Raw genomic sequence first — 16,761 nt, 5'->3', positions numbered from 1 at the left:
CCAGTATACAAAGAATGCACAATAAACTAGCCAGTATACAAAGAATGCACAATAAACTAGCCAGTATACAAAGAATGCACAAGAAACTAGCCAGTATACAAAGAATGCACAATAAACTAGCCAGTATACAAAGAATGCACAATAAACTAGCCACTATACAAAGAATGCACAATAAACTAGCCACTATACAAAGAATGCACAATAAACTAGCCAGTATACAAAGAATGCACAATAAACTAGCCAGTATACAAAGAATGCACAATAAACTAGCCAGTATACAAAGAATGCACAATAAACTAGCCAGTATACAAAGAATGCACAATAAACTAGCCACTATACAAAGAATGAACAATAAACTAGCCACTATACAAAGAATGCACAATAAACTAGCCAGTATACAAAGAATGCACAATAAACTAGCCACTATACAAAGAATGCACAATAAACTAGCCAGTATACAAAGAATGCACAATAAACTAGCCACACAGGATCCATCTTACCCTCCCTCCTGCATCTCTCCGGGATGCGACCCAAACCAGTCGACTAACACTCAGGTACCTACTTGCTGCTAGGCGAACAGGGGTACCAGGAGTAAGAAAACATTCCCAACGTTTCTAACCAGCCAAGGGTCGAACCGCGGACATTCAATATCTCCGCTAAGTGCGCTACCAGCCAACCCACGAACAGAGATGTGAACTCAGAAAAATGATCTAGAAGTGATTCCAAAAGTTATCTGTGTAGCTGATGTTGTCGTTATCTGTGTAGCTGATGTTGTCGTTATCTGTGTAGCTGATGTTGTCGTTATCTGTGTAGCTGATGTTGTCGTTATCTGTGTAGCTGATGTTGTCGTTATCTGTGTAGCTGATGTTGTCGTTATCTGTGTAGCTGATGTTGTCGTTATCTGTGTAGCTGATGTCGTCGTTATCTGTGTAGCTGATGTTGTCGTTATCTGTGTAGCTGATGTTATCTGTGTAGCTGATGTTGTCGTTATCTGTGTAGCTGATGTTGTCGTTATCTGTGTAGCTGATGTTGTCGTTATCTGTGTAGCTGATGTTGTCGTTATCTGTGTAGCTGATGTTGTCGTTATCTGTGTAGCTGATGTTGTCGTTATCTGTGTAGCTGATGTTATCTGTGTAGCTGATGTTATCTGTGTAGCTGATGTCGTTATCTGTGTAGCTGATGTTGTCACTTAAAGTTCTCATTATCCATCAGAAGGTAGACAAGGTGGCAGGAATGGTGGAAGACAGGGTGGCAGGTGGGCAGGAATGGTGGAAGACAGGGTGGCATGTGGGCAGGAATGGTGGAAGACATGGTGGTAGGTGGGCAGGAATGGTGGAAGACAGGGTGGCAGGTGGGCAGGAATGGTGGAAGACAGGGTGGCAAGTGGGCAGGAATGGTGGAAGACAGGGTGGCATGTGGGCAGGAATGGTGGAAGACATGGTGGTAGGTGGGCAGGAATGGTGGAAGACAGGGTGGCAGGTGGGCAGGAATGGTGGAAGACAGGGTGGCAAGTGGGCAGGAATGGTGGAAGACAGGCTGGCAGGTGGGCAGGAATGGTGGAAGACAGGGTGGCAAGTGGGCAGGAATGGTGGAAGACAGGCTGGCAGGTGGGCAGGAATGGTGGAAGACAGGGTGGCAAGTGGGCAGGAATGGTGGAAGACAGGGTGGCAAGTGGGCAGGAATGGTGGAAGACAGGGTGGCAGGTGGGCAGGAATGGTGAAAGACAGAGTGGCAGGTGGGCAGGAATGGTGGAAGACAGGGTGGTAGGTGGGCAGGAATGGTGGAAGACAGGGTGGCAGGTGGGCAGGAATGGTGGAAGACAGGGTGGCAAGTGGGCAGGAATGGTGGAAGACAGGGTGGCAGGTGGGCAGGAATGGTGGTAGGTAGGCAGGAATGGTGGTAGACAGGGTGGTAGGGAGATAATCATAATGCTGGTATCCATACTTACAACCACTACAACTATTACCCTCTACCACATCCACCGCCATTTACATCCATCAACATCTGCTGCACCACCACTCATATCCCTCACCACCACCACCACCCCTTACCACCGTCACCACCACCAGGAGGTCATCGACTTAAGTCTTCCTCCCCCCGACCACCAACACTTCCCTACCCCCTCCCAAACACCTCACAACCTCCCCCGCCAACACACCTTCCTTTCTCCCCCACACCTCACAGCCTCCCCTCCAACACACCTTCCTTTCTCCCCAACACTTCACAGCCTCCCCTCCAACACACCTTCCTTTCTCCCCCACACCTCACAGCCTCTCCTCCAACACACCTTCCTTTCTCCCCAACACTTCACAGTCTCCCCTCCAACACACCTTCCTTTCTCCCCCACACTTCACAGTCCCCCCCACACTTCACAGTCTCCCTCACACTTCACAGTCTCCCCCACACTTCACAGTCTCCCCCACACTTCACAGTCTCCCCAACACTTTACAGTCTCCCCAACACTTCACAGCCTCCCCTCCAACACACCTTCCCCACCAATATCAAAACATATTAACTGTATATAATATGAGAGGCAACTATTGTCAAGAACCTTTACTTTTGATCTACCTGCTACCGCAGCCCAGTCCTGGACCAGGCTTGTCTGGTGCTTGCCTGGTCAACCCAGGTTATTGCTGCTGGTGGTCCTGGACCAGGCTTGTCTGGTGCTTGCCTGGTCAACCCAGGTTATTGCTGCTGGTGGTCCTGGACCAGGCTTGTCTGGGGCTTGCCTGGTCAACCCAGGTTATTGCTGCTGGTGGTCCTGGACCAGGCTTGTCTGGTGCTTGCCTGGTCAACCCAGGTTATTGCTGCTGGTGGTCCTGGACCAGGCTTGTCTGGGGCTTGCCTGGTCAACCCAGGTTATTGCTGCTGGTGGTCCTGGACCAGGCTTGTCTGGGGCTTGCCTGGTCAACCCAGGTTATTGCTGCTGGTGGTCCTGGACCAGGCTTGTCTGGTGCTTGCCTGGTCAACCCAGGTTATTGCTGCTGGTGGTCCTGGACCAGGCTTGTCTGGTGCTTGCCTGGTCAACCCAGGTTATTGCTGCTGGTGGTCCTGGACCAGGCTTGTCTGGTGCTTGCCTGGTCAACCCAGGTTATTGCTGCTGGTGGTCCTGGACCAGGCTTGTCTGGTGCTTGCCTGGTCAACCCAGGTTATTGCTGCTGGTGGTCCTGGACCAGGCTTGTCTGGTGCTTGCCTGGTCAACCCAGGTTATTGCTGCTGGTGGTCCTGGACCAGGCTTGTCTGGGGCTTGCCTGGTCAACCCAGGTTATTGCTGCTGGTGGTCCTGGACCAGGCTTGTCTGGTGCTTGCCTGGTCAACCCAGGTTATTGCTGCTGGTGGTCCTGGACCAGGCTTGTCTGGTGCTTGCCTGGTCAACCCAGGTTATTGCTGCTGGTGGTCCTGGACCAGGCTTGTCTGGTGCTTGCCTGGTCAACCCAGGTTATTGCTGCTGGTGGTCCTGGACCAGGCTTGTCTGGTGCTTGCCTGGTCAACCCAGGTTATTGCTGCTGGTGGTCCTGGACCAGGCTTGTCTGGGGCTTGCCTGGTCAACCCAGGTTATTGCTGCTGGTGGTCCTGGACCAGGCTTGTCTGGTGCTTGCCTGGTCAACTCAGGTTATTGCTGCTGGTGGTCCTGGACCAGGCTTGTCTGGGGCTTGCCTGGTCAACCCAGGTTATTGCTGCTGGTGGTCCTGGACCAGGCTTGTCTGGTGCTTGCCTGGTCAACCCAGGTTATTGCTGCTGGTGGTCCTGGACCAGGCTTGTCTGGTGCTTGCCTGGTCAACCCAGGTTATTGCTGCTGGTGGTCCTGGACCAGGCTTGTCTGGTGCTTGCCTGGTCAACCCAGGTTATTGCTGCTGGTGGTCCTGGACCAGGCTTGTCTGGTGCTTGCCTGGTCAACCCAGGTTATTGCTGCTGGTGGTCCTGGACCAGGTTTGTCTGGTGCTTGCCTGGTCAACCCAGGTTATTGCTGCTGGTGGTCCTGGACCAGTCTTGTCTGGGGCTTGCCTGGTCAACCCAGGTTATTGCTGCTGGTGGTCCTGGACCAGGCTTGTCTGGTGCTTGCCTGGTCAACCCAGGTTATTGCTGCTGGTGGTCCTGGACCAGTCTTGTCTGGGGCTTGCCTGGTCAACCCAGGTTATTGCTGCTGGTGGTCCTGGACCAGTCTTGTCTGGAGCTTGCCTGGTCAACCCAGGTTATTGCTGCTGGTGGTCCTGGACCAGTCTTGTCTGGTGCTTGCCTGGTCAACCCAGGTTATTGCTGCTGGTGGTCCTGGACCAGTCTTGTCTGGTGCTTGCCTGGTCAACCCAGGTTGTTGCTGCAGGTGGTCCTGGACCAGGCTTGTCTGGTGCTTGCCTGGTCAACCCAGGTTATTGCTGCTGGTGGTCCTGGACCAGTCTTGTTTGGTGCTTGCCTGGTCAACCCAGGTTATTGCTGCTGGTGGTCCTGGACCAGTCTTGTCTGGTGCTTGCCTGGTCAACCCAGGTTGTTGCTGCAGGTGGTCCTGGACCAGGCTTGTCTGGTGCTTGCCTGGTCAACCCAGGTTATTGCTGCTGGTGGTCCTGGACCAGGCTTGTCTGGTGCTTGCCTGGTCAACCCAGGTTATTGCTGCTGGTGGTCCTGGACCAGTCTTGTCTGGGGCTTGCCTGGTCAACCCAGGTTATTGCTGCTGGTGGTCCTGGACCAGGCTTGTCTGGTGCTTGCCTGGTCAACCCAGGTTATTGCTGCTGGTGGTCCTGGACCAGTCTTGTCTGGGGCTTGCCTGGTCAACCCAGGTTATTGCTGCTGGTGGTCCTGGACCAGTCTTGTCTGGAGCTTGCCTGGTCAACCCAGGTTATTGCTGCTGGTGGTCCTGGACCAGTCTTGTCTGGTGCTTGCCTGGTCAACCCAGGTTATTGCTGCTGGTGGTCCTGGACCAGTCTTGTCTGGTGCTTGCCTGGTCAACCCAGGTTGTTGCTGCTGGTGGTCCTGGACCAGGCTTGTCTGGTGCTTGCCTGGTCAACCCAGGTTATTGCTGCTGGTGGTCCTGGACCAGTCTTGTTTGGTGCTTGCCTGGTCAACCCAGGTTATTGCTGCTGGTGGTCCTGGACCAGTCTTGTCTGGTGCTTGCCTGGTCAACCCAGGTTGTTGCTGCAGGTGGTCCTGGACCAGGCTTGTCTGGTGCTTGCCTGGTCAACCCAGGTTGTTGCTGCAGGTGACCTCCCTGGCCCACATGTACATAACAGCCTCGTTACATGGCATTTGGTGGAGGCACTTGTCGGGTGTCCTCTTTAAAGACTTCCACACCTGTTCCTCCTTTCTTATGTTCTTATGTTCTTATGTTCTTACGAGAAACCAGACAAATACTTGAACACCTACTTAAAAACCTTTAAAAAGAAAATCCTTCAGTACATTATACACTTGCACTTGACTTGTACTCCTTGGAGCGCAGGAGGGAGAGATATATCATAATCTACACTTGGAAAATCTTGGAAGGAATGGTCCCAAATCTGCACACAGAAATCACTTCCTACGAAAGTAAAAGACTGGGCAGGCGATGCAAAATGCCGCCAATAAAAAGTAGGGGCGCCATTGGTACACTAAGGGAAAACACCATAAGTGTCCGGGGCCCAAAACTGTTCAACAGCCTCCCATCAAGCATTAGGGGAATTGCCAATAAACCCCTGGCTGCCTTCAAGACCCCTGGCTGCCTTCAAGACCCCTGGCTGCCTTCAAGAGAGAGCTGGACAGATACCTAAAGTCGGTGCCGGATCAGCCGGGCTGTGGCTCGTACGTTGGACTGCGTGCGGCCAGCAGTAACAGCCTAGTTGATCAGGCCTTGATCCATCGGGAGGCCTGGTCATGGACCGGGCCGCGAGGGCGTTGATCCCCGGAATAACCTCCAGGTAACCACCTCCAGGTAACATATGTTAGATCTATGGACGAGTATGCAGAGCCAGTGTGGAACCTCCAACTGGTCAAGCCCACAAATTAGCAACGATTGAAAGGTTTACAATGAAATTACTGCCGGAGTTGAGGAGGATAAGAGTGCAAGGGTAGACTTGCACTCATATTGACGAAGCTAGAAAATAGGAAGACAAGGGAGGAGATGATCACGATATACAAAATACACAGCAGTGTGCATACATTTTATAAGTACAATCTGAAATTAAGACACATGTGCAACATCTGGGTATCTTTATTGTAGACGTTTCGCCATCCAGTGGCTTTATCAATACAAATTCCAGGACATAACTTGAAGACAGTAGGACTATACAGTGGAGCCCCGCTTAACGATCACCTCCAAATGCGACCAATTATGTAAGTGTATTTATGTAAGTGCGTTTGTACGTGTATGTTTGGGGGTCTGAAATGGACTAATCTACTTCACAATATTCCTTATGGGAAAAAATTCGGTCAGTACTGGCACCTGAACATACTACTGGAATGAAAAAAGTTCGTTAACCGGGGGTCCACTATATATGTATATAGTCCTACTGTCTTAATTTCATCTTGTCGGTATTATATACCATTCTTGCACATAAGTACAATCTGTTGGATATATGAAGTATTCAGTTGCCAGAAGGCAAGTGTATGTGAGGAGAAACTAACAGCTGAGGACTGGAAGTCCACACTCAGGCTATCACCTGACAACCATCTCATTTTATCTAGATTAAGAAATGACAAGTTGTACTTGAGGGCCTTGTCCCAAATCTGCACACAGCCATAACAACATACTGGGGTGAGAGATATGGGAGAAGTGAAAAATAAACCCAGTGAAAAGCAGGGGCGCTGTGGGTACAATAAGAGAACATTGTATCAACATCCGTTGCACCAGACTATTCAGCATCTTACCAGAAGATATCAGTAACACTGCTGGGACAAGTGAAGAAGTCTTTATGAGGAAACTGGACAAGTATCTTCAACAAGTGCCAGATCAACCAAGCTGTGATGGATATGTAGGTCGGCAAACCACCGCCAGCAACAGCCTGACTGACCAGGTAAGGACCAGAGGGGGTCATGATTCGAAAGTCAAGTCAAGGATAGTACAGAGGAATGCGGTGATTTGGCAGATGGTGCAACTTACAAAGAAAAGCTGGAGAGTGGCGAATACACGAGAGAACTCAAGTGTTAAGGGACCACGACTCTTCAACACCCTCCCTTCATGCACAAGGGGAATCACCAACCAAAACCTAGCTCTCTTCAGGATGGAACTCACACTCCTTATAACAGTTCCTGATTAGCTGGGCTGTGGTGCATACGTTGAGGTGTGAGAGGCGGGCACTTGCAGCTTGATCGATCAGGCCAGCAACCAGAAGGCCTGGTCTGGGACCGGGCCGCGGGGGCGGTGACCTCCGGAAGTGACCACAGGTGGTAGTGGCGGTGGTAGCGGTGGTTCACAAGTCTGGTTGATGTCTCGCTGCACTCTCCTTGGAATTTATAAGTGAAAGTTGTAAAGTATTCTCCAACCCATGATGCCCAGGCTACCATACCCACCACCACCATGCCCAGGCTACCACACCCACCACCACCATGCCCTGGCTACCACACCCACCACCACCATGCCCAGGCTACCACACCCACCACTACCGTGCCCAGGCTACCACACCCACCACCACCATGCCCAGGCTACCACACCCACCACCACCATGCCCTGGCTACCACACCCACCACCACAATGCCCAGGCTACCACACCCACCACCACCATGCCAAGGCTACCACACCCACCACCACCATGCCCTGGCTACCACACCCACCACCACCATGCCCAGGCTACCACACCCACCACCACCATGCCCTGGCTACCACACCCACCACCACCATGCCCTGGCTACCACACCCACCACCACCATGCCCTGGCTACCACACCCACCACCACCATGCTCAGGCTACCACACCCACCACCACCATGCCCAGGCTACCACACCCACCACCACCATGCCCAGGCTACCACACCCACCACCACCATGCCCAGGCTACCACACCCACCACCACCATGCCCAGGCTACCACACCCACCACCACCATGCCCTGGCTACCACACCCACCACCACCATGCCCAGGCTACCACACCCACCACCACCATGCCCAGGCTACCACACCCACCACCACCATGCCCAGGCTACCACACCCACCACCACCATGCCCAGGCTACCACACCCACCACCACCATGCCCAGGCTACCACACCCACCACCACCATGCCCAGGCTACCACACCCACCACCACCATGCCCAGGCTACCACACCCACCACCACCATGCCCTGGCTACCACACCCACCACCACCATGCCCAGGCTACCACACCCACCACCACCATGCCCAGGCTACCACACCCACCACCACCATGCCCTGGTTACCACACCCACCACCACCATGCCCAAGCTACCACACCCACCACCACCATGCCCAGGCTACCACACCCACCACCACCATGCCCAGGCTACCACGCCCACCACCACCATGCCCAGGCTACCACACCCACCACCACCATGCCCTGGCTACCACACCCACCACCACCATGCCCAGGCTACCACACCCACCACCACCATGCCCTGGCTACCACACCCACTACTACCATGCCCTGCCTACCACACCCACCACCACCATGCCCAGGCTACCACACCCACCACCACCATGCCCAGGCTACCACACCCACCACCACCATGCCCAGGCTACCACACCCACCACCACCATGCCCAGGCTACCACACCCACCACCACCATGCCCAGGCTACCACACCCACCACCACCATGCCCAGGCTACCACACCCACCACCACCATGCCCAGGCTACCACACCCACCACCACCATGCCCAGGCTACCACACCCACCACCACCATGCCCTGGCTACCACACCCACCACCACCATGCCCTGGCTACCACACCCACCACCACCATGCCCTGGCTACCACACCCACCACCACCATGCCCAGGCTACCACACCCACCACCACGATGCCCTGGCTACCACACCCACCACCACCATGCCCTGGCTACCACACCCACCACCACCATGCCCAGGCTACCACACCCACCACCACCATGCCCTGGCTACCACACCCACCACCACCATGCCCAGGCTACCACACCCACCACCACCATGCCCAGGCTACCACACCCACCACCACCATGCCCAGGCTACCACACCCACCACCACCATGCCCAGGCTACCACACTCACCACCACCATGCCCAGGCTACCACACCCACCACCACCATGCCCAGGCTACCATACCCACCACCATGCCCTGGCTACAACATCCTCTCCTACACTTGTGTATGTATATACCTTTATAGAGCCAGCTTTCGCTTCAGATTATCCAAGACTCTTCAACTCCAAGCCTGAGGGACAGATTACCTCAACTTCTGTATACAGTTCATCAGTCCTCACATTATGTCCTAGAATCTGTATTGATAAAACCACTGGATGGCGAAACGTCTACAATAAAACCACTGGATGGCGAAACGTCTACAATAAAACCACTGGATGGCGAAACGTCTACAATAAAACCACTGGATGGCGAAACGTCTACAATAAAACCACTGGATGGCGAAACGTCTACAATAAAACCACTGGATGGCGAAACGTCTACAATAAAACCACTGGATGGCGAAACGTCTACAATAAAACCACTGGATGGCGAAACGTCTACAATAAAACCACTGGATGGCGAAACGTCTACAATAAAACCACTGGATGGCGAAACGTCTACAATAAAACCACTGGATGGCGAAACGTCTACAATAAAGATAACCAGATGTTACACACCTGTCTAATTGTTCATCTTGTCGGTATTGTGTACCATTCATGTACAACACGTTTCACTCTATGTAGAGCTTTATGAAGTCAGGTTTCACTCTATGTAGAGCTTTATGAAGTCAGGTTTCACTCTATGTAGAGCTTTATGAAGTCAGGTTTCACTCTGGGTAGAGCTTTATGAAGTCAGGTTTCACTCTATGTAGAGCTTTATGAAGTCAGGTTTCACTCTATGTAGAGCTTTATGAAGTCAGGTTTCACTCTATGTAGAGCTTTATGAAGTCAGGTTTCACTTTATGTAGAGCTTTATGAAGTCAGGTTTCACTCTATGTAGAGCTTTATGAAGTCAGGTTTCACTCTATGTAGAGCTTTATGAAGTCAGGTTTCACTCTGGGTAGAGCTTTATGAAGTCAGGTTTCACTCTATGTAGAGCTTTATGAAGTCAGGTTTCACTCTGGGTAGAGCTTTATGAAGTCAGGTTTCACTCTATGTAGAGCTTTATGAAGTCAGGTTTCACTCTATGTAGAGCTTTATGAAGTCAGGTTTCACTCTATGTAGAGCTTTATGAAGTCAGGTTTCACTCTGTGTAGAGCTTTATGAAGTCAGATTTCACTCTATGTAGAGCTTTATGAAGTCAGGTTTCGCTCTGTGTAGAGCTTCATTAAGTCAGGTTTCACTCTGTGTAGAGCTTTATGAAGTCAGGTTTCACTCTGTGTAGAGCTTTATGAAGTCAGGTTTCACTCTATGTAGAGCTTTATGAAGTCAGGTTTCACTCTATGTAGAGCTTTATGAAGTCAGGTTTCACTCTGTGTAGAGCTTTATGAAGTCAGGTTTCACTCTGTGTAGAGCTTTATGAAGTCAGGTTTCACTCTGTGTAGAGCTTTATGAAGTCAGGTTTCACTCTGTGTAGAGCTTTATGAAGTAAGGTTTCACTCTGGGTAGAGCTTTATGAAGTCAGGTTTCACTCTGGGTAGAGCTTTATGAAGTCAGGTTTCACTCTGTGTAGAGCTTTATGAAGTAAGGTTTCACTCTATGTAGAGCTTTATGAAGTCAGGTTTCACTCTGGGTAGAGCTTTATGAAGTCAGGTTTCACTCTGGGTAGAGCTTTATGAAGTCAGGTTTCACTCTATGTAGAGCTTTATGAAGTCAGGTTTCACTCTATGTAGAGCTTTATGAAGTCAGGTTTCACTCTATGTAGAGCTTTATGAAGTCAGGTTTCACTCTGTGTAGAGCTTTATGAAGTCAGGTTTCACTCTGTGTAGAGCTTTATGAAGTCAGGTTTCACTCTGTGTAGAGCTTTATGAAGTCAGGTTTCACTCTGTGTAGAGCTTCATTAAGTCAGGTTTCACTCTGTGTAGAGCTTTATGAAGTCAGGTTTCACTCTATGTAGAGCTTTATGAAGTCAGGTTTCACTCTATGTAGAGCTTTATGAAGTCAGGTTTCACTCTGTGTAGAGCTTTATGAAGTCAGGTTTCACTCTGTGTAGAGCTTTATGAAGTAAGGTTTCACTCTGTGTAGAGCTTTATGAAGTAAGGTTTCACTCTGTGTAGAGCTTTATGAAGTAAGGTTTCACTCTGGGTAGAGCTTTATGAAGTCAGGTTTCACTCTGTGTAGAGCTTTATGAAGTAAGGTTTCACTCTATGTAGAGCTTTATGAAGTCAGATTTCACTCTGGGTAGAGCTTTATGAAGTCAGGTTTCACTCTGGGTAGAGCTTTATGAAGTCAGGTTTCACTCTATGTAGAGCTTTATGAAGTCAGGTTTCACTCTATGTAGAGCTTTATGAAGTCAGGTTTCACTGTGTAGAGCTTTATGAAGTCAGGTTTCACTCTGTGTAGAGCTTTATGAAGTCAGGTTTCACTCTGTGTAGAGCTTCATGAAGTCAGGTTTCACTCTGTGTAGAGCTTTATGAAGTAAGGTTTCACTCTGTGTAGAGCTTCATGAAGTCAGATTTCACTCTGTGTAGAGCTTCATGAAGTCAGGTTTCACTCTATGTAGAGCTTCATGAAGTCAGGTTTCACTCTGTGTAGAGCTTCATGAAGTCAGGTTTCACTCTGTGTAGAGTTTCATGAAGTCAGGTTTCACTCTGTGTAGAGCTTCATGAAGCCAGGTTTCACTCTGCGTAGAGCTTCATGAAGTCAGGTTTCACTCTGTGTAGAGCTTCATGAAGTCAGGTTTCACTCTGTGTAGAGCTTCATGAAGTCAGGTTTCACTCTGTGTAGAGCTTCATGAAGTCAGGTTTCACTCTGTGTAGAGCTTCATGAAGTCAGGTTTCACTCTGTGTAGAGCTTTATGAAGTCAGGTTTCACTCTGTAGAGCTTCATGAAGTCAGGTTTCACTCTGTGTAGAGCTTTATGAAGTCAGGTTTCACTCTGTAGAGCTTCATGAAGTCAGGTTTCACTCTGTGTAAGAGCTATCTAAAGCATTTTTCAATGTGCAGAGCGTTCTTATGTCACTCTACAAAGCAGTGATTCTCAACCAGGGGTAAGTTTACCCCCTTGGGGTAAGTTTATCCCCTGGGGGTGTTTGCTCCCTGGGGGTAAGTTTGCCCCCTGGGGTAAGTTTGTCCCCTGCGGGTAAGTTTGCCTCCTGGGGGTAAGTTTGTCCCCTGGGGTAAGTTTGTCCCCTGGGGTAAGTTTGCCCCCTGGGGGTAAGTTTGCCCCCTGGGGTAAGTTTGCCCCCTGGGGTAAGTTTGTCCCCTGGAGGTAAGTTTGCTCCCTGGGGGTAAGTTTGCCCCCTGGGGGTAAGTTTGCCCCCTGGGGTAAGTTTGTCCCCTTGGGGTAAGTTTGCCCCCTGGGGTAAGTTTGCCCCCTGGGGTAAGTTTGTCCCCTGGGAGTAAGTTTGCCCCCTTGGAGTAAGTTTGCCCCCTGGGGGTAAGTTTGCCCCCTGGGGGTAAGTTTGCCCCCTGGGGGTAAGTTTGCCCCCTGAGGGTAAGTTTGCCCCCTGAGGTAAGTTTGTCCCCTGGGGTAAGTTTGCCCCCTTGGGGTAAGTTTGCCCCCTGGGGTAGGTTTGCCCCCTGGGGGTAAGTTTGCCCCTGGGGTAAGTTTGCCCCCCTGGGGGTAAGTTTGCCCCCTGGGGGTAAGTTTGCCTTCTGGGGGTAAGTTTGTCCCTTGGGGTTAAGTTTGCCCCCTGGGGTAAGTTTGCCCCCTGGGGTAGGTTTGCCCCCTGGGGTAAGTTTGCCTCCTGAGGGTAAGTATGCCCCCTGGGGGTAGAAAATTACATAGCAAGGGGTAAATATTTGATGTACCTGATAAATCAATAATTAATTTTTTTCTGACGTTCCTTTCTGTGCCTTTATGACGGCGATAATTTTTTTGTATGGAAGTTAAGGGGATAAGTGATGGAGCAAAAGTTGAGAAACCTGGTCAAGAGCTATATCACGACCCACCTCATGTCTGCAGCCTGGTTAAGAGCTATATCACGACCCACCTCATGTCAGCAGCCTGGTCAAGAGCTATATCACGACCCACCTCATGTCAGCAGCCTGGTCAAGAGCTATATTACGACCCGCCTCATGTCAGCAGCCTGGTCAAGAGCTATATCACGACCCACCTCTCCTCCCACAGCATCCACCTCATGTCAGCAGCCTGGTCAAGAGCTATATCACGACCCACCTCATGTCAGCAGCCTGGTCAAGAGCTATATCACGACCCGTCTCATGTCAGCAGCCTGGTCAAGAGCTATATCACGACCCACCTCTCCTCTCACAGCATCCACCTCGTGTCAGCAGCCTGGTCAAGAGCTATATCACGACCCACCTCTCCTCTCACAGCATCCACCTCGTGTCAGCAGCCTGGTCAAGAGCTATATCACGACCCACCTCTCCTCTCACAGCATCCACCTCGTGTCAGCAGCCTGGTCAAGAGCTATATCACGACCCACCTCTCCTCCCACAGCATCCACCTCATGTCAGCAGCCTGGTCAAGAGCTATATCATGACCCACCTCTCCTCCCACAGCATCCACCTCGTGTCAGCAGCCTGGTCAAGAGCTATATCACGACCCACCTCTCCTCCCACAGCATCCACCTCATGTCAGCAGCCTGGTCAAGAGCTATATCACGACCCACCTCTCCTCCCACATCATCCACCTCATGTCAGCAGCCTGGTCAAGAGCTATATCACGACCCACCTCTCCTCCCACAGCATCCACCTCGTGTCAGCAGCCTGGTCAAGAGCTATATCACGACCCACCTCTCCTCCCACAGCATCCACCTCATGTCAGCAGCCTGGTCAAGAGCTATATCACGACCCACCTCTCCTCCCACATCATCCACCTCATGTCAGCAGCCTGGTCAAGAGCTATATCACGACCCACCTCTCCTCCCACAGCATCCACCTCGTGTCAGCAGCCTGGTCAAGAGCTATATCACGACCCACCTCTCCTCCCACATCATCCACCTCGTGTCAGCAGCCTGGTCAAGAGCTATATCACGACCCACCTCTCCTCCCACAGCATCCACCTCGTGTCAGCAGCCTGGTCAAGAGCTATATCAAGACCCACCTCTCCTCCCACATCATCCACCTCGTGTCAGCAGCCTGGTCAAGAGCTATATCACGACCCACCTCTCCTCCCACAGCATCCACCTCGTGTCAGCAGCCTGGTCAAGAGCTATATCACGACCCACCTCTCCTCCCACAGCATCCACCTCGTGTCAGCAGCCTGGTCAAGAGCTATATCACGACCCACCTCTCCTCCCACATCATCCACCTCGTGTCAGCAGCCTGGTCAAGAGCTATATCACGACCCACCTCTCCTCCCACAGCATCCACCTCGTGTCAGCAGCCTGGTCAAGAGCTATATCACGACCCACCTCTCCTCCCACAGCATCCACCTCATGTCAGCAGCCTGGTCAAGAGCTATATCACGACCCACCTCTCCTCCCACATCATCCACCTCATGTCAGCAGCCTGGTCAAGAGCTATATCACGACCCACCTCTCCTCCCACAGCATCCACCTCGTGTCAGCAGCCTGGTCAAGAGCTATATCACGACCCACCTCTCCTCCCACAGCATCCACCTCGTGTCAGCAGCCTGGTCAAGAGCTATATCACGACCCACCTCTCCTCCCACATCATCCACCTCGTGTCAGCAGCCTGGTCAAGAGCTATATCACGACCCACCTCTCCTCCCACAGCATCCACCTCGTGTCAGCAGCCTGGTCAAGAGCTATATCACGACCCACCTCTCCTCCCACATCATCCACCTCATGTCAGCAGCCTGGTCAAGAGCTATATCACGACCCACCTCTCCTCCCACAGCATCCACCTCGTGTCAGCAGCCTGGTCAAGAGCTATATCACGACCCACCTCTCCTCCCACATCATCCACCTCATGTCAGCAGCCTGGTCAAGAGCTATATCACGACCCACCTCTCCTCCCACATCATCCACCTCATGTCAGCAGCCTGGTCAAGAGCTATATCACGACCCACCTCTCCTCCCACATCATCCACCTCATGTCAGCAGCCTGGTCAAGAGCTATATCATGACCCACCTCTCCTCCCACAGCATCCACCTCGTGTCAGCAGCCTGGTCAAGAGCTATATCACGACCCACCTCTCCTCCCACATCATCCACCTCGTGTCGGCAGCCTGGTCAAGAGCTATATCACGACCCACCTCTCCTCCCACAGCATCCACCTCGTGTCAGCAGCCTGGTCAAGAGCTATATCACGACCCACCTCTCCTCCCACATCATCCACCTCGTGTCAGCAGCCTGGTCAAGAGCTATATCACGACCCACCTCTCCTCCCACAGCATCCACCTCGTGTCAGCAGCCTGGTCAAGAGCTATATCACGACCCACCTCTCCTCCCACAGCATCCACCTCGTGTCAGCAGCCTGGTCAAGAGCTATATCACGACCCACCTCTCCTCTCACAGCATCCACCTCGTGTCAGCAGCCTGGTCAAGAGCTATATCACGACCCACCTCTCCTCTCACAGCATCCACCTCGTGTCAGCAGCCTGGTCAAGAGCTATATCACGACCCACCTCTCCTCTCACAGCATCCACCTCATGTCAGCAGCCTGGTCAAGAGCTATATCACGACCCACCTCTCCTCTCACAGCATCCACCTCGTGTCAGCAGCCTGGTCAAGAGCTATATCACGACCCACCTCTCCTCCCACAGCATCCACCTCATGTCAGCAGCCTGGTCAAGAGCTATATCATGACCCACCTCTCCTCCCACAGCATCCACCTCGTGTCAGCAGCCTGGTCAAGAGCTATATCACGACCCACCTCTCCTCCCACAGCATCCACCTCATGTCAGCAGCCTGGTCAAGAGCTATATCACGACCCACCTCTCCTCCCACATCATCCACCTCATGTCAGCAGCCTGGTCAAGAGCTATATCACGACCCACCTCTCCTCCCACAGCATCCACCTCGTGTCAGCAGCCTGGTCAAGAGCTATATCACGACCCACCTCTCCTCCCACAGCATCCACCTCGTGTCAGCAGCCTGGTCAAGAGCTATATCACGACCCACCTCTCCTCCCACATCATCCACCTCGTGTCAGCAGCCTGGTCAAGAGCTATATCACGACCCACCTCTCCTCCCACAGCATCCACCTCGTGTCAGCAGCCTGGTCAAGAGCTATATCAAGACCCACCTCTCCTCCCACATCATCCACCTCGTGTCAGCAGCCTGGTCAAGAGCTATATCACGACCCACCTCTCCTCCCACAGCATCCACCTCGTGTCAGCAGCCTGGTCAAGAGCTATATCACGACCCACCTCTCCTCCCACAGCATCCACCTCGTGTCAGCAGCCTGGTCAAGAGCTATATCACGACCCACCTCTCCTCCCACATCATCCACCTCGTGTCAGCAGCCTGGTCAAGAGCTATATCACGACCCACCTCTCCTCCCACAGCATCCACCTCGTGTCAGCAGCCTGGTCAAGAGCTATATCACGACCCACCTCTCCTCCCACAGCATCCACCTCATGTCAGCAGCCTGGTCAAGAGCTATATCACGACCCACCTCTCCTCCCACATCATCCACCTCATGTCAGCAGCCTGGTCAAGAGCTAT

At 52.1% G+C, this 16,761-nt stretch overlaps 1 protein-coding gene across 10 annotated transcripts in view; it reads right to left on the bottom strand.

Moving 5' to 3' along the window:
* The window catches only part of gpp (DOT1 like histone lysine methyltransferase grappa), a 409,864-nt gene that overhangs the window by 273,496 nt on the left and 119,607 nt on the right, over positions 1-16,761 (bottom strand). The window lies entirely within an intron of this gene.

The sequence above is a fragment of the Cherax quadricarinatus genome, chromosome 95 (assembly GCF_038502225.1).
Source record: "Cherax quadricarinatus isolate ZL_2023a chromosome 95, ASM3850222v1, whole genome shotgun sequence".
NCBI classification, from domain to species: domain Eukaryota; kingdom Metazoa; phylum Arthropoda; class Malacostraca; order Decapoda; family Parastacidae; genus Cherax; species Cherax quadricarinatus.
Note: the sequence above shows the minus strand (reverse complement) of the source record. Positions and strands in the feature narration are given on the sequence as shown.